The sequence below is a fragment of the Trachemys scripta genome, chromosome 1 (genome assembly GCF_013100865.1).
Source record: "Trachemys scripta elegans isolate TJP31775 chromosome 1, CAS_Tse_1.0, whole genome shotgun sequence".
NCBI classification, from domain to species: Eukaryota; Metazoa; Chordata; order Testudines; family Emydidae; genus Trachemys; species Trachemys scripta.
In genome coordinates this window covers 312,206,615-312,226,555 of record NC_048298.1, presented here as the reverse complement: position 1 = coordinate 312,226,555, position 19,941 = coordinate 312,206,615, and positions in this window count along the sequence as shown.

Genomic DNA, 19,941 nt, shown 5'->3' with positions numbered 1-19,941 from the left:
AGGCTTTGGTTCCTGACTTTAACTATTAGGCCACGGTCACCCATACCCTGGTCATTGCAAGCCCAGCCCAGACTCAGCAGATTTTGAGACCATTTTAATCATGTCCAATTTCTCTGCATGCTCCATGAATGGAGACTTGGGCTATAGTTAAGGGGCTGACTGCTCAACCAGGCTTTCCAAGGGTGATGAGAAGATTCCATACACTCTGCCATGTGCTTCTGGCTTACTCATGTCAGGTACATAACACAATCAGCAGATGCAGGTTAAGTCACTGTGCTACTGGTGACTTATTGCTTGTTCTCCATTGGATTCCCCTCCTCACTCCCAGAACAGTGCTCTGATTTTAAAAAAGTACAGGTACACAAGAAAAATAAGTGTATAAAGATACAGAGAAAGCAAGCAGTTGCCAGTAGGCTTAGGGTATAGCACAGGGCTATGCGGGTAACAAATGGAATGAAGCAATGTTTTGATTGAAGGCACATAGTACCATCTGCGTTTCTAGTGGGGACTGCCCCAGCCTCTGGCTGCCACACAACACTCAGCCATGCTAGGGTGGTATATCTGGAGGCATGGGAGGGAGAGGAGGAATACTGCTACTTATACATAGCTAAACCATGTCTGCCTACTTCAATGGCAAAAACAAGATTAATTTTACTCCGCTTAGCTCTGCGGAGCCAACACCATTAAGAGAGGGAACTAGATTCTATTTTTTCCTGTGCAACATCAACTAAAGTGTCTTGTGTACACTTGTGATGGTGAGTATTGTATGTGTAGCTACATGCCACAGTGAAAAAGCAGGCTGTGTCCACACTGGGGTGTGTAGCTACACACAGTAGTGAGAGGCTCTGGCACAGATGCAGTACCAGGGGGAGGCTCCAGCGGCAGGGAGCTGCTGGAGTCTTTCCTCCCTGCCAGAGCCTTTCCCTGCAACCAGAGTCTTTCCTGGTGGCAAGGAAAGGATCTGGCAGCTCCCTGCTGCTGGAGCTTTTCCCCACTGCAAGGAGCTACAAGATCATTTTCCATTTGCCAGAGCCTTTTCCTGCGGCAGGGAAAGGCTCCAGCAGTGGGGAGGCAGCGGGACACCATACTGCTAAAAATAGCAGCACTCCTTGGGCATGTAGAGAGCCAAGTAGCGTACATACCTAAGGTTCTGGAGCGTCCTTACTCACCTAAGCAGTGCCTCACCATCTACATAACTATTTATACCTGTGCTAGGAGTGCGTGCAGTGTATGTACTCTACACGCTGCTGTTAGTGAGTGTGCAATGTAGACATACCCTCACTTGTTTACTAAGAGCATGTCTACATGGGGGAAAAGCCCAGAATAGCTATTGTGGATTTACTAATGCACAGTAGCTATTCTGCACTAACTTCCCATGGGAACACTCCACTGCTCATCATCCCAAACCTGTCTTATGATGTGATCCCATCAGTCAGTGTTTGTTTCTTGGGGCCAGAAGCAGTGCTCCACCATCTGTAGCTGCTCTGTGAATGCCACCAACAACATTGAATTGGTTCTTGTTATGTCCCACAGCAATTTGTCCTCCATCATGTTCCCTGCTGATTCAGTTCTTCTTATGGCTCTGCAATTACTGGAGGATCATGCGTTCTGCGCTTGCAAAGCTTATGACAGCAGTGCAGAACTGTGCAGGCTCCATGCTTCTGTCAGAGAGGGTGGACAGCAAGAAGCGCCATGTGGGTTCATGAGATTTTTTAAAAAGGCATCAAAAATATGGAATATAGATGACATTATGGAATGGAGCCAGATGAATGGTGGGAAGTTGACCCAGGCTCCCAGTCACCACTGCACAACTCATTTCTGCCCCACCATGCATTACCAAAACTTTCCCAAAGACATTGAGTTGGATGATGGCAGCTTGCACAATCAGATACCTACCCATGGTGAACTGCACTATGCATCAACACAAACACTCCAACACAAGGAGATAAGTACGCACATGCACAAGCAATAGATAACTTTAGCAGCTGTATGCTGATGTAAATGCAGCGCCAATGGAAGGAGCTAAGTACATTCATGCTTGAGCAATATACTAATTGTGGCAGCTTTAGTTGATATAACTTGCATCAAGCAAGTGTAGACAAGTTTGTAGTGGAGACAAGATTTCACTACTATTCTGTGGGGAATAGTGGTGGTTTAAGTACTAGTGGTAACCCAAGGAGAGTCCAACAGATGCTTAGTGTCTCTAATTAGTGTGGGAAACAGCATCTGCGCAGAGTCTTTAAAGTTTAAACCACACAAGGGAAATATAAAGACTTAATGAGGAAAAAAGAATATAAAAGGAATGTTCTTACCTAATATTTCTTTACTTGGGGTATATCTTCACTACCTGCCGGATTGGCAGGTAGTAATCGATCTATCAAGGATCGATTTATCGTGTCTCATCTAGATGCGATAAATCGATCCCTGAATGCGCTCCCCGTCGACTCCGGAACTCCACCAGAGCGAGAGGCAGTAGTGGAGTTGACGCGGGAGCCGCGGCCATCGATCCCACGCAGTGAGGACGTGAGGTAAATCGATTTAAGATACATCGACTTCAGCTACGCTATTCATATAGCTGAAGTTGCGTATCTTAGATCGATCCCCCCCCTAGAGTAGACCAGCCCTTGGATTTATATCCTGGCCACCAACCTTCACAGTGGGGATTTTCTACAACACGAATATGCTTAGGGCAGATCTGTGTTCTTCAATCACTTGTATTGGTACAGAATCTTAATTTGCTGAGGCCGGGCTGTGTATAGTATGCTTTTGCAAGAGGATGCAATCTCATGGGCCCTGCAGATTTATATTATAGCTCTTTATAAATATGTGTATGCTCAGCAAGTGCAAACCCTTGTACAATGATATTTCAGGTCAGGATGTGGCCATTGTTCTGGTTGACTATCTCCTTAAAAACATCAGGAGCTTAGTTCATAGGCATTTCTGACCCAAGCCTTAACTCTTAACTTAAGTAGATAATGTTGACTATTACTGTATGCTACTCTCTATATGTAACTTTAATTGGTGTCAGAGGCCTTGGATGCTTTCTAGCCATCCTAGAGCTTTATATGCACTCATCACAATAGTATCTAAGCACCCCCTATGGAAAATAAATAGAAATAAATAGAAGTTCCTAGTGGATTTCATGGAATGGCTAGTGCTTTTTTCAGGGACAACTCTGCTTGGGTTAGGGTTGTTAGTTTTGATTTTTTTAGATTTTATTAATTTCCTCTTTTTCTTATGGTGGAAAGGTTTTTTAAAAGAAAAAGGTTTTGCAGCATTTCCTAAAGTTGGTCAGACTCTGGATTTACCTGATTTCCTAAGAAATATGACTGGATTCCCTTAAACAAGAGTGCTTTTATCTCCAGCTCTCGTGCTTAATTTCAGGCTTTGTGATCTGCATTGTCCCAGAGGAATATGGTTGCCAGGGTGGTTCTCACAGATTGAAGTTCGATCTTTAATGTAGTTAGGGCGTGATCCACTAATTGTGTTGAAAATTAGGGTCAAAACCTTAAACTGGCATCAGAAGCTGCCTGAGAACTAGCGGAAGGACTTCAGCATGGTCCTCACAGTGGCCTCAGACATGCAAAAGTCAGGCAGTTGCCTTCTGTACTAGCTGGAGCCTTTGCTTTTCTACACATTTCCTCCTTTTTAATATAAGGTGACACACCTCAATTCTAGAATTGTTTAGTGGCTTTTCTGACATCAGTTTGTATCGCGTATCTCTCTTTCTTTTTTTGGGTTTGTACAGAAATAAAGTAGGACTATTTTCAGAGATGTGTGAAATATACTGTGGGATACTATGTTCCTCTCACAAATGCAACTGTGCTTAATATTCCTACTACAATATGGTCCCCATCGTGCTAGTCATTGAACACACAAAGCTTGTCTATGCCCTGACAAGCTTTCACTCCAGGAAAGCAGAGGCACAGAGAAGTGAAGTGACTTGCCCAAGGATCACAGTGCAGGTCAGTGGCAGAGCCAGGAATAGACTCAAGGTCTCCTGAGTCCCAGTCCAGTGCCCTATCCATTGGTCCTCTCTACATCTCATGACCCTTGTACCTGCAAAATCTTCCCTAAATAATATGCAGCCTCAGTCTCCTCCTAATATCCCTTCAAAACCCACCTATTCCCACAATAACTCTCATTCCAACACTACTTATAGGATCCTCACCTGGTGTAAATCTGTATAGTTCCATTGACTTCATAACCTAAACCTTGTTGTGTATATAAACTTCCTTCCATGTCTTACTTGCTTAATGCCATCTTTCCCTTCATTAGATCTAGCTTAGGGTACAGTTCTGAAAGAAGCTCTGCCTCCTTTGTCCTTGCAAGGTTCCATTGACTACAGTGCGCATTGCAGTGGATCAGAGGTCCTCAGGTGCAGGTCTCCTGGTGGGATGGTGGTCCTTGATTATAAGATTCCAAGAAATGGCACCTTGTCTTTATTTTATCTGTGAAGCATCACGCTCTAAAAACTTTATGGCAAAATTAAAGTTGCAGGTACATATCAGTGTATCTCATATCATCATTTGAGTGCATATCATGTTTCAAGAATGTTAGTCTTTAAAAAATGTGAGAGACCCAGAAAATGCAGAATTAAATTTGAACTTCTCAAACAAGGCACTCAAATTACCTTTATTTATATTGAATGCTTAAGCCAGTTGCTGCAGATTTGTAGCTCATTCTTAAGGTGTTCTTCTATTTTTCAGTGTACGGGTTTCTTTAGCAGGAATCCACCTTTTGATAGTATTACTTAACTAAGGACAATATGACAATATCTACCATTAGCAAAATGATTCCGTTTCCTTTATGAACTGCATTAATAGCTCTGTCTGCATTATTTAGTTTTTTGGTTTTGTCTGGAAATTCCCACTCTGCTTAGATCACAACTCCTCATAATGTGTGTACAGGGATTCAACCCTTACTGTCTTTGAAGTTCAAAGAATTTCCCTGATATTTGTCCCCCTGCCTTTTTATTGTTGCTAGTTCCTCAGGTTATACTGAACATAATAACTTCAAAATCTTGTGGTGAAAACAGTCTTTCATAAATTTCTTCTTTTGAAGGGACCTGATTCAGATTATGAAAGCCCAATATTTTGCCCTCCCGCAACCCCCCACTATCTTCCAGTGAAGAAGTTCTCAGAGCTAAACAGATGGTTCTTTCTCTGTTTGACTACTTTTTTGGTGAGATTTGCATTTTCTTTTTGGGATGCCTTTCTGATGAGCTAGAAAAAGACTTAAATCTGAATATGATTTACTCTTTGAAGTGGCTTTCTCTCTCTCAACCACAGCTGCAGCATTTTTACTATTTTCCTCCTCCTATTCAATTAGAAAACGAGAAACATTTTTACAAAGCCAGCTTGGGAATTGGGCTTGATCTCTTTTTATGTATCTATATTTCTTTGCTGACTGTTTACCTCAACCTAAGGAGGTTACTGTCTCTTGCTGTAGTATGTCGAGGGCACACTTTCCTTTCCTTTTAATGATAATAAAGAGGTCAGGGTAATGACTGAAATGGCATATATGCTAGTTTGCCATTCAAGTCTGAATAGCCACAAGATCTGCAGAACATAGAGAAAGTATAAAAACTGTCTGGGATCCAGCCTGTAGAAATCCTGCCTGTTCACCTTTCAAACTGATGTTTACATAGTCACATCATCTTGTTCAGAGTATGCCTGGTTATCTAGCAAGACAGCCACTTTTATACCTCTGATGTTACCCTGAACTCCACTGACTGGTGAGGAGAGCTAGCAGACAGAACCCCATCCTAGGAAACTCTATAAACTCTGGTAGTGGCTACCGAAGTCTGTATTGTCAGTGGAACATTTCCTGCATGCCAGAAAGATTAACTCAGGAGCACTGTAGGAGACCATTCCTTGTCCTGACCCTTAGGGTACTTTTGCCTTCAGTCTAGTTCTTCTGTTTGGGTACAAAAGAGGAGGCCCCAGTTCACTCCAACACAAAGCTGGAGATCAGTTGAACATTTAGTAAACATCTTTGTTTGCCTATAACTTTTTCCATTTTATTTTCCATCTTGAAAGGCTTATCAGCAGGGTAGGCGTGTGTGCAGTAGATCTCTTTTGCAGAGCAGAGTTTTGAATATACTCTTAAGAATGGAAAACTTGTAGTAGAGAGGAAATAACTTGAACTGTTTGGAACATTTTTGACAAAACTTTTTTTCAAAGCTGAAACATTTCATGAGGACATATGAGTTTTGACAAAGCTTTTGGTGGAAAGGTTTCAGAAGCCCAGGGTGGACTCTGGTTACTTCTGAGGAAAATGAGAGACCTGAATCAAAAGCCTGAACTTTTAAATCCCAAAATGGACATTTTGACACAATTCTGTTTTCAGAAAATGTTCAAAAGGTTCTGTTTGTTTCAATATGGAACAAAAACAAATTTTGATATCTTGAAAGTTGTTATGAAATAGAATTGTCATCCTCCAGACAGCTCTGGACATAACTCAATTTGCTGGATAATATCGCAATTTAAACTAAACAACACAGCCTGGAATTGGTATGTTGGCTTTCTAGAGATGGGTAATTTTGATGGGAATTTTCAAAGGAAACTCTGAATATTAATATTTATTATTTGCATTATCATAATTCCTAGGAGCCCCAGTTATCGACCAGGACTCCACTGTGCTAAGTGCTGAACAAACACAGAACAAAAAGACAGTCCCTGCCCCAAAGAGCTTGTGTAACCCATGTGCCTAATAGGGAGATATCTCTTTGAGATACCCCTTTGGGGAAGGTTAGGAGTGAGTAGTGTCTTCTGAGTCATTGTTGCTAGGCAGAGTTAGCACTTCACATCCAGAAGTTTGTAGAAGTGTGTGTGGTAGTTTTGGGTGTGCTCCAATAGGTTCCCTATTGCTGGGGTCAGACTGCATGAGGTCAAGCAGTCAGGGCAGCTGCTTTGCAAAAGGCCATGTACCATGTGTGAGTTAGGAGCAGCTGAGCCCAGGAGCAGAAAGCAGGCTGTTGTCCCTAACTCTGAAGCATTTTGCAGCTGGGTTTTTTTTTTTTTTAATCTATATACTTAACTGAGTGGTTGGTTAATCAGTTAGCTGACTGGCTAACAGTGATTTTAGTAGGGGAAGAGGAAGAGGAAAAGTCTGCATGAATTCCAACTGAAGATTCCTACAAGCAAGTGGAGGGAAGATGTTGCTTTTGACTCAGCAGACTGTATAGATTTAGTGATCAAAGATTCTAACTGAGACTCAGGTGAACTCAACCTAAATTTTTGGGTACTCTGAATTTCTTCTCACTGTGTTTCTGTGGGAAATGACCTGTTCAGGTTTAATTTGTTTTCTTTATTTATGTTAATTACAATTATTAAAATAATTACATGGATTATAAAATAGCCATGTTATGTTGTAAAAATTAAATTATCATTTATTATGTTTCTTTATGATAAGATTTTATAAAGTTGTTAATTAGATTAATTCCTTTCATTCTTTTTGGCACTTGAGTGTGGGGAGGCTGACCCTGTGCAATCCTTGCTGAAAATCTTTAGAAACTGTATTCTGGGTCTCCAGTTGCTTTTTTTTAATTGGAGTTGGGGGTTTACAGGCACTGGAGAAGGGCAATTTAGCAAACTCTAGCCCACCTAAAGGTTACACCTAAGTAAAAGGCGCAAGAGACCACAGATGGATACAGACAGACCTACAGAAGCACAAGGAAACAATGTTAGTCAGCCTGATAGGCTGTAGTCTCAACACACAAGCAGCCTAACCATTGTCATGTTTTTTGTAGGCATCATGGTCAAAGAGAGTTTTAAGGAGGGATTTGAAAGAGAATAATGAGTTAGTTTTGCAGATGTTTATAGGAAGCTTCTCCCAGTGTGAAGGGCTCCATCTGGGGCTGCCTGCATCATATCTAAGAGATAGATTTCCCATTCAAGTTCTGGAAATGATAGGCCAATAGAGGCCAAGGAGGGAGAACATAAATATGGTAAAGAAGTAGAATTTTCCTGGAAACAGATCTTGAGATTATGGAAATCATTGAAAATTGCATTTTAAATGGCAAGTTTTAAACTTTGTTCAGAAATTTATGAATAATCAGCTCTGAGAGCTTACCATGCCAGTTATTTTTATTTTATAGTTTCTTTCAGAAGCAACAAAAACCACAAACCTTGTAATTTCTGCTAGCTATTTAAACTTATAGCAAACAAGAAACAGGCTCAGGAAATCAGAGAGTTGCAAGAATGCATGGTCTACAGGTAGGCTGAAAGACTAGTGAACCTTATCCTGAACTCTTTAAGTTTGTCTTTGTCTTATCCAATTTAAACTATAAGCTCCTTGGGCAGAGAATGTACATTATATGTAAAATATGGAGGTTGCTTCTGTACACGTTATCACTTAAAAAAATTCATTGAGATGGCATCTTCATGGGCTGTGGTTCAGCATATTTCTCATTATTCTCCTAGGAATACCCACGCTTTCAGCATAACAACAGTGAAGGAACATCAACAGGAAGATAAATGCATTTTGACAAGACTGCGTGTATTTATTTGAAGCATAGAAATTGCATATATCACAGAGCACCATGAAGTTCTTGTTATGGTGTAGGTGCTTTTTTTCCAAAATGCTATTTCCTCCTTCAAAACATCTTAAATTTATAACCATGCTTTAAATCCAGGTCAATAAATGATATATAATTTCTGTAATTATTTAAGAATTCATTTTCAATGCTGAGTGATTATGGCATATGTCAAACCCGTCCTTTGATTATTTTTCTCCATCCAGGTATTATATTCTTTTCTGCCCTAGATTTTTTAATTTTTATTAAAAATTAACTAACCCCTTTGAGTACCAGAGGTTAGCTTTTCTCAGGCATCTATGTCTTATATTGTTGAGATGATGCAACACCTGAGGCCAACAAAATTCACTGTAGATTCGTTCCTGCTTGGGTGCTGAGGGAGTGTTTTTAGTTGTTTACATTTAAACAGGGAACAGTAAATTTCTCATTAGGACCCAGAACTCTTTCATCAGATTCAAAAACAGGCCTTGATCCTCAACAGCAAATGGTAAGCCTAATTTGTATCCATTTTTCAATTTATGCTTTTTTAAAAAAATCAAAGGTCCTTGAATGAGTTATTTATATTCTGCTACAAACTCATCTTGCTCCATTTGATTTAGTTTTAAAATTTTCATGTCAGGCATTAGACTGCACCATGGTTCGGAATCTGCCTTGTTAAAGGTACACGGAGATTGACATGAGCTGATTCAGGCTCACTGTCACGTTAGTTCAGTTTGGTTGGATATCTGAGCAGCATTTGTTCTTTTTAAATTTACATTACTTTAAAATCCATCCAATACTTAGAGGGGCAACCTGTCAAAATGTTCCCCAGACTCCTGAGTCCTTGACACAAACTTCTTATGTGGGGAATCACACCTTTCCCAGTTATGGTCACATATGTGCATGTCACACCAAATTTATGATGGTAGTGATTATGGTGAATGGTGATGGATGTCAGGAAACTAGAGACCAGAAGACCTAAAAATATGGCCTTCGTGTATAGTATATAAAATACTGTTGCATATGGAACAGTACTTAACAGCTACCCCATCATCAAAGGGAGCATATTGCTTGATGACCAGATTCTTCATGAGTAAGTGATGAATAGGATCCAGTCCCACTTTTCCCCACAAGAGCTGCACACACACACACACACACACACACACACGACTTGAAAAATTGGATGTTAGCAGTAATATAGGTGCCTCAGACTGATTAGAGAGATGGCATCTAACTTTATTCAATACAAACCCGTCAAAATAGTAAAAAACAGAATCTGATAGTTAGCTCTAAGTGTTTTCTGAGTGACACACCCACAAACAATTGCATTTGAAAATGCTGTAAGCCACATCCCTGAAGTTCAAAATAATTTGGTAACTGAATTTTTTAAAAATGCTCTTATGTGACATTTTCACACACACAATTTTTGAGTGCTGTGTCACATAATAATCTCTAAGGCTAGTGTGCATACTTGGGTAGTTGAGCAGGTACATGCTTGAGCATGTACCCCATACCCATGTCAACTGTTCACATATGCTATGCTGTATACCTGTGTCCACACTGCCTCTGTTTGGTAGGTGATGTTAGCACTACCATTCCTGGGGCAGCATACCAGCATTCTTTGCATCACAGGAGACACTCTAGGAACATGCACTAGTTGGTTGTTGGTACTGTCCGCTGGCTTTGCATGTTTGTTGATGGCAGTTCTGTTACCAGAGATTATTACCTTCTTGGATCCTGTATAAAGATTGCAGGACTCTGGATAGACATAATGACAGTTGGAAGGCGGGGAGGCGGAGGGGTGAGAAACATTGTGCATAATTCACCATTACAAAGGTAGTGATAGAAGCAGAGTGTTTTAGTTTGCAGGAAACAGAAATTAGTTTTAAGCTAGATGCTTTCGATAAGCTATAAATAATGATAGTTTGGAGTTAAATATCCAGAATGGTGGACACACTGATTTTGTATTAGAAATTCTCAAAATGGAGGACACAGACTAAATTGACCAATAGTAAGTAAGAAACAAAGGTCGAACAAAGTTCTGGAAGTGTGACTTGACTCACTCCAAAACATCTGCAGATAGGGGTCAGGAGGAAGATTAGCTATGATGTCAGGACAGAGCTGATTGACTTAACAGTTGCCACCCATGAAGGGAGCACTCAGCTTGAAAAGTCAACCACTCAGAAAAGGTCAGAAACTGAATATAAGGCTGGCCAGGCACAGGTTTGGCATGAGTGTATGAGAATGAAGAAGACCAAGAACAGCAGAGAAGGCAACCAGTGGGAAGCAACAGTGATAGAAGGGAAAGATCAGAGCGAAGACAGACAGAACAGAGGGACCCTCGATGATTCAGAGGGATAGAGAAGGAGCGTAAGTCTGGTTTTATGATGATTCATGAGAAATGACTGAGTATACCTGTAAATAAAGCTGAATGCATGCTTCTGAGTGTGATCTACCCCACTCCACTCCATTTTATGGCCGTCTGATCACCGCTCACAAAATCTTATTGTTTCTTTAATGTTATATATATATATGTCTTTAATGTTATATGTCAATACTGTTCTATACATGTGCATAGGGCATTTACACTGCAACATTGTATTCGTCATATAATCATAGTCTTCTGTATCAATTGAATGTATAATCTTTAAGTGTAATGTCATTGTGCCTTACTACCTATTATATACTGTACTGCTTTCTTTCTTACTTTATTTAATATACTGTAATTGCCTAATTTTCTCTCAATAACTGAGACTTTGTTTTCAAAGAACTACTGCTTGTATGACAATCCTTTGAGCGGAGGGCTGTATCTGTGTTCTTTCAAGGGTTAGTAGGATTAGCCTGTTCTGGGGAGTCCTCTGCGGATCAGAGACAAATCCCCTGGTAATACCCTGCCAATTCCTTTAGGGCAGGTCACCACCTTTCTCCCCATTTAGGCAGAATAAATTAACAATCAATTTATAATTATAGGCAGGCCAGTATTGGAGTGCCTTTGGTCCAAATCTTGGGGTAACAGTTCCCGCTCATCTCTCCCTTCTGCCAAATTGGGTGGAAGACACGGAGGAAAGTGACTGATGCCGTGATTCTGGTCCTGCACCTTCTTGCAGAACAAATGTTTACTGCAGTGTAATAGTCAATAGTTGAGATACTGGAATGAATCAGACCAGAACTGAGAAGGTGACTGACAAACCACTCTGGTTCCTTGGAACAGATATGGTGACTGCCAGTTTTGCCATGGTACACCACTTCTGGTCCAGGATGGTGTGGTGGATCACGTTATTTAGAAAACCTGGAATGACAAGTAGTGGTTTCAGAACTTCTGAATAAGAAAACAGACTTTTTTGGAGTCATGTGAAGAGCTTGCACCAACCCACCTGCACAAGAGCCCTCAATTTCAGAAATCCATACTGGTGCAGAAGCAGGTGTTTATTGCCCTGTGGAAGCTGGCAACACCAAACAGCTACCGGTCAGTTCAGGATGGGGAACTTCATTGTTATGGTCGTATTTGTACAGGTTTGTGAGGCACTCAATACTGTCATCTATCCACAGATGGATTCCATAATTCAAGTACTGGAAAAAGTAGCTGGATTTCAGACAATGGGGCTTCCAAACTGATGGCACCCACTTCCCAATTCTTTGTGAGTGAGTATGTGAACCAAAAAAAGTTACTATTCACTCATTTAAAAGTGGAAGGCAGCTTAGGTGAAAGTGATTATGAAATGACAGAATTCATGGTTCTAAAGAATGGTAGGAGGGAAAATAGCACAAGAAAGATAATAGAATTCAAGAAGGCAGACTTTAGCGAACTCAGGGATTTGGTAGGTAAGATCCCATGGGAAACAAGTCTAAGGGCTAGTCTACACTACCTGCCCGGATCGGCAGGTAGAAATCGATCTCTCGGGGATCGATTTATCGCATCTCATCTAGATGGATAAATTGATCCCCGAATCGACACGCGTACTCCCACCTCGTCAGGAGGAGTAAGCACTGTCGACGGGGGAGCTGCAGCAGTCAATTTGCTGCCATCCTCACAGCGGGGTAAGTCAAATAGGATACGTCGAATTCAGCTATGCTATTCGTGTAGCTGAATTTGCATATCTTAAATCGATCCCCTCCCCCCCCCGTGTAGACCTAGCCTTAGGGGAAAAACAGTTCAAGAGAGTTGGCAGTTTTTCAAACAGACATTATTAAAGGCACAAGAGCAAACTATCTCACTCAGTAGGAAAGATAGGAAGTATGACAAGAGACTACCCCGACTTAATTAGGAGATCTTCAATGATCTGAAACTCAAAAAAGGGTCCTACAAAAAGTGGAAATTAGGTCAAATTATAAAGGATAAATATAAACAAATAACACAAATATGTAGACAAAATTAGAAAGGCCAAGGGGAAAAAATGAGATTAAAATAGCTAAATACATAAAGAAAACATTCTTTAAATACATTACAAGCAAGAGGAAGACGAAGGACAGGGTACGCCTGTTACTCAGTGGTGGTTGTGGGGGGAAACAATAACAGAAAATGTGGAAATGGCAGAAGTGTTAAATGATTTTTGTTTCAGTTTTCACCCAAAAAGGTTAGTAGCGATTGGACATCTAACATAGTAAATGCCATTGAAAATGAGATAGGAGCAGAAGCTAAAATAGGGAAAGAACAAAAATTACTTAGACAAGTTAGATGTCTTCAAGTCACCAGGGCCTGATGAAATGCATCCTAGAATACTCAAAGAGCAGACTGAGGAGATATCTGAGCCATTAGCAATTATCTTTGAAAAGTCATGGAAGATGGGAGAGTCCAGAGGACCAGAAAAGGGCTAATGCAGTGCCCATCTATAAAAAGGGAAATAAGGACAACCCGGGGAATTACAGACCAATCAGCTTTTTTTCAATACCTGGAAAGATCAAGGAGCAAATAATTAAGCAATCAATTTGCAAACACCTAGAAGATAATAAGATGATAATTAACAGTGAGCATGGATTTGTCGAGAACAAATCATGTCAAACCAACCTAATAGCTTTCTTTGACAGGATAACAAGTCTTGTGGATGATGGGGAAGTGGTAGATGTGGTACATCTTGACTTTAGTTAATGCTTTTGGTATTGTGTCACATGACCTTCTCATAAACAAGCTAGGGAAATATAACCTACATGGAGGTGGGTGCATAACTTCTTTGGAAAACCATTCCCAGAGAGTAGTTATCAGTGGCTCACAGTCAACCTGGAAGGACATATTGAGTGGGGTCCAGCAGGGATCAGTTCTGAGTTCAGTTCTATTCAATAACTTCATCAATGATTTAGACGATACCAAGCTGGGAAGTGTTGCAAGTGCTATGGAGGGTAGGATTAACATTCAAAAGGATCTGGACAAAGTAGAGAAATGATCTGAAGAAGATAGGATGAAATTCAATAAGGACAAATGCAAAGTACTCCACTTAGCAAGGAACAATCAGTTGCACACATGCAAAATGGGAAATGACTGCCTAGGAAGGAGTACTGCAGAAAAGGATGTGGGGGTCGTAATGGATCACATGCTACATATAAGTCAACAGTGTAACACTATTGCAAAAAAAGCAAACATCATTCTGGGATGTATTAGCAAGAGTGTTATAAGCAAGACCTGAGAAGTAATTCTTCCGCTCTACTCCACACTGATTAGGCTTCTACTGGAGTATTGTATCCAGTTCCGGGTACAACATTTCAGGAAAGATGTGGACAAATTGGGGAAAGTCCAGAGAAGAGCAACAAAAATTATTAAAGGTCTAGAAAACATAACCTATGAAGGATGATTGAAAAAATTGGGTTTGTTTGTCTGGAGAGGAGAAGACTGAGAGGGGACATGATAACAGTTTTCAAGTACAGAAAAGGTTGTTACAATGAGGAGGGAGAAAAAATATTCTCCTTAAATTCTGAGCATAGGACAAGAAGTGCAACTTACAAAAGTTGTTTTTTGTAGTTGTTGCTACATAACTGCACTCAAAAACAAAATATAAAACTTTAAAGCCTACAAATCCACTTTTGTAGCAGGCATTGCAATGTATTTACATGCCAGATATGCTAAACATTCGTAGGCTCCATTCTTCGGACACCGTTTCAGAAGACATGCTTCCATTCTGATGACACTTGTTAAAAAAATAACACGTTAATTAAATTTGTGACTGAACTCCTTGGGGGATAATTGTATATCTCTTGATCTCTGGTTTACCCTCATTCTGCCATATATTTTGTGTTATGGCACTCTTGTATGACAATCCAGCACATGTTCGATTTAAGAACACTGTCACTGCAGATTTGACAAAATGCAAAGAAGATACCAATATAAGATTTCTAAAGATAGCTAGAGCACTCGAGCCAAGATTTATGAATCTGAAGTGCCTTCCAAAATCGGAGAGGGACAAGGTGTGGAACATGCTGTCAGAAGTTTTAAAAGAGCAACACAACAATGCAGAAACTACAGAACCCAAACCACCAAAAAAAAATAAAAATAAAAATCAACCTTCTGTTGGAGGCATCTGACTAAGATGATTAAAATGAATGTGTGTCAGTCCATACTGCTTTGGATTGTTATCAAGAAGAACCTGTCATCAGCATGGAAGAATGTCCCCTGGAATGGTGGTTGAAGCATGAAGGGACATAACAAATATTTAGCATATCTTGCAAGTAAATACTTTGCAACGCCGGCTACAACAGTGCCATATGAACACCTGTTCTCACTTTTAGGTGACATTGTAAATAAGAAGTGGGTAGCATTATCTCCCGTAAATATAAATAAACTTGTTTGTCTTAGCAAGTGACTGAACAAGAAGCAGGACTAAGTGGACTTATACACTCTGAAGTTTTACATTAGTTTGGTTTTGAGTGCAGTTATGTAAAAAAAATATTTTTACATTTGTAAATTGCACTTTCATGATTAAGATTGCACTACAGTACTTGTATGAGGTGAACTGAAAAATACTATTTCTTTTGTTTATATTTTTACAGTGAGCACTGTACACTTTGTAGTGTGTGTTGTAATTGAAATCAATATATTTGAAAATGTAGAAAACATCAAAAAATGATATTCTATTATTGTTTAACAGTGCGATTAAAACTGCGATTAATTGTGATTAATTTTTAATGATTTGACAGTCCTAATAACAAACTATACATTAGTGTAATGTGTATAAAAAGAGTCGTCGAGAAAACCATATGACATGGTAACTTTTGCTAAATAGAAAACCATGAATTACATGGTTACAAAGAATTATTGAATAAGATTGGGACCTGTTTAATTTTTCAAGACTCCAAATATGAAAGGATGATTTTGTATTTGTTCCACTACATAAGAACATAAGAACGGCCTTACTGGGTCAGACCAAAGATTCATCTAGTTCAGTATCCTGTCTTCCGATAGTGGCCAATGCCAGGGCACCTTCCCTGCATATCTTGGCTAATATCCATTGATGTACCTATCCTCCATGAATTTATCTTGTTCTTTTTTTAACCTTGTTAAAGTCTTGGCCTTCACAACATCCTCTGTCAAAGAGTTCCACAGGTTTACTGTGTGCTATGTGAAGAAATACTTCCTTTTGTTTGTTTTAAACCTGATGCCTATTAATTTCATTTGGCGAGCACTATTTGTTGTGTTATGAGAAGGAGTAAATAACACTTCCTTATTTACTTTCTCAACACCAGTCATGATTTTATAGACCTCTATCATATCCCCACTTAGTCATCTCGTTTCCAAGCTGAAAAGTCCTAGTTTTATTAATCTCCCCTCATATGGAAGCTGTTCCATACCGCTAATCATTTTGGTCACCCTTTTCTGTATCTTTTCTAATTCCAATATATCTTTTTTGAGATGGGGCTATGACATGTGCACACAGTATTCAAGATGTGGGCATACCATAGATTTATATAGAGGCAATATGATACATATTATTATTAGTACAGAATCTGAAATTATCTCAAGAACATTAAAAATAATGGGCCAATTCTTAGATATAAAAGGCATAAATCCAGAACTTACTGTCAATGGAGGTTCCCGGTCTTATTATGGTGTAGGAGAAGGATTTAGCACAATAACTGGTAACATCATTTTTCTTCTTAAAGAGTAATCCAATGTCATTTTTCTTCATAAGGAATAATCTGAAAGATTGCACTAGAAATCTCAATAGGTGTGTGTTACATAAATCATAGGGCTTTGAGGCATTTATGGAACAGACACTCTCTGCTCCTGGGAAAGTTTTAGTATGGTCATCATTCTCATGCAAGTATTTTTATTTCTGAACTGTTTTGCCATGAATAAATACTTTAAAGAAATCAAGAAAGAAAAGTCCTTAGGCTAAGGATTTTTTATTAACAGCCATCCCCTCTAAAATGACCATAAAGTTGTAAGGTCATTTATTTTTTCTGTGTTATTGAGCCCTGTGTGCAGGCATGACCCTCTACATATTGCCATGAAATTGTTATATTTTGGCTATTGTGTTATATGAAGGCATTTGCTTTGAAACTGTTTCCAAACTACCTGGTGCTTTTGACCTCCTCTAGATTAAATAATATTTAGCAACCCTCTTCCAGCCCTGTTCAGGAAACTTTGTAACCATAACCATGTTGGACAGAACTATGAAGATTCCAAATATGAACTTTAATGATATAGGAGTTACAAACTTAAAACACACACACACACACACACACACACACTTGCCATTCAATGTGAATGTTGAAATTTAATGTCAATGCCAAAAGATGTACCAAAAAGGTGAATTGAGGAAATTCACACTTAGGTCATTTTTTGGATCAAGCAAAATTTATTTTTAATTTATGATGCTTAGTTTTTATTGCTGCTGCTGAAGAGACACCTGCCTTACAGAGATATGAGGATGAAAATGGGATGAAAAGTTACAACCAGAGAGGATTGCCCCTTCTTCAGCTAAAATCTGCTGACTTAGAGAAAGTGAGAATGCAGCATCTTGTCATAGGAGTGGGTCTGTCAGCTTGCCTTCCAACGAAATCAGCAGTACTGGGTTTATATGATGAAGGTTTTTTTAGTCATTCTGTATTTATTTTTTTTCAGAATTTGCTATTTGTGTGACCCTCCTGTGCTCCCCCTGGAAATCAAGATCCATAGCCTGGGAAACCTGGTTTCCTCTCAGCTCACCTCTGAATTATTGCACGCTTCTAATTATTAGACACTTTTCAGCGGAGGCAAGATTTTAAATGAAAGCTCTTGTGAGTAAAATTGTTACGCTCCTTTGCAGAGTTTTACCACAGAGAGACTCAGAGAGACTCCATTCCTTCCAGACAGTCACAGCATCTATTTCCAAGACTGTTTTCTGTGCCTGCCATTTAGGAATTTATTCTATTCTCTTATCAGCAAGTAGGGTTTTACACTGGGTAACTCCCTCATTAACATTAATGAGAATTACATGCATAAGTCCCTTGGACAGCTACTAGAGAATAAAACTCCATGGTCTGAAGGAGATAAAACACAGAGATTCACTTTACAAGGAGGAAAATGTCAGCTTAGACATTGATCGTGTAGGGAGAAGGTGCACCAAAAAACAGCAGGTATTGGCAGAAATCCTTCTAGGTGACAGATGTGACTAAATTGCTTGGAGAACCTTATGCCTGGACACATGTCTTAATGGGGACAATATGCTTTCTTGAAACATTGATTTGTATCTGCAGGTTTCATACCGACCTACCTAGCGTATGCTATTTGGCCTCTTCAGATCAGATGTCAGTTACATACACCTGCTAACTTTTAGAACCTTTATGTTTTGGGGTTATGAGAAGAAATACCATTGCCTTGTTATTTGCTTTTTAGAAAAATATCACCTTTCTGACGGTGAATGAGTTATGACCGTTCTTTGGCATAGCTCAGAAGACTCTATAGCCTTCTTTGACAAAAATTCAGCTATTTCTCCACTTAATAAATTCTGATTATATTAACTTTATGCTACATGAACTTCCTACAAATTATCCTCTTGAAGCTCAGCAGATGTAAAAGCAGAAACATAGTGGATTGTGGCAGCACCACAGGAGACAAGGGAGCCAATAAGTAACATTTAGGAGCACATCTAATATGCCATCCAATGAAGCAAACTGTTTTAAAAAAAAAGCTTGGTGTTTTTACTCTTAGTTTCATTTGAATAATCAAACTGTAAATTGGAGCACTTAAATGGAAGTCAAGGAACTTGAAGAGTGATGGCAGAAGCAGTAATCAGTTTGAAAAGATGTTGAATCTCTGATGAGTGTTGAAGACGTCAGATTAAGTTATGTCCTAGAAAGGGAGGTTCCCTGAACAACTGCTAGTCTCTTTAAATTACTTTGCATTTCAAACAGGAAATCATCCAATTAGAGCAACAGCTGCAGAGATGGGAATAAGCCTTGCATATTAGAAAATTAAAGAAAATGCAGCTGAATACTATATAAAGCTGTTAAGGTAACTCATTTCCCCCTCTCCCTTTCTCTAATAAAACTAATTTTCAAGGACTTTTAGGATAAGGCAGTGACTACAAATTTCTTACACCTGCTTAAACCATGAAAAATCCGTCCTTTACATGAAAAGCAGTTTACAAGATTTGTGGTGGATGATTTCAACTGAGACTTTATATGGATGTTGCTGTGCCCCCAATTGTCTGATGCATCTTTTTAGGGGAAAGCAGTGGCATTGGCACTTCCTCCCCTCACTTCCCACACCCCCAACCGTCTTAGAAATAAAATATGGGATTAAGGTAAAGGAAGTAAAGTTCGTATATTTGATCACAATTTTTAAAGCCGGAAACTAGTTCAAAAGCTTTGCACAACCTTGACCTCCAGGAGGTTTCCCCATATGTAGTGTCAGCACAAGAGCAGGGCAGAATATTTACTGAAGTGTATTGATCAAATTTGACTTTATAATCTTTATAATGAAAGAACCTTAGTTTAGACAAACACTTGGGTTTTCTGAGCTCACCGTACAGTGAGCCTAAAGGCATACTCTTATCTTACAAGCACAATTCTACATGTAGCTTTGACCCTCACTGTTTGCCTTGGGTCTCCTACCCCATAATATACACAGAACATGATCTAATTATCACAAGAGTTTGTTTAAGTCACAAACCAACCTCTGTCAGGAAGTAGTGTGACTTCTAAATGGCTTATTTCCTCTGTGCTTTCTTTAGACAACTCCACGCAGTCACCTGATTCCTTTAAATTAGCCTCCGAACATAATCAGAAACAAGTCTAATTTTTCCTAATATTTAATTTCAAATTGCTTTCTTTGGAAGGTCCTTAACTAGTGTTCAAGATTCAAAACATTTCAAAGGATCAAAGACACTCCATCACAAGGAATATATGGAGAGGAAAGAACTAATTCTTTGTACTATCATATATTTACCTCACATCAAGGCTCAGCCAGTACTGAATAAATCAGATCTGTGCAACCATTAAAAGCTTTTAGTTAA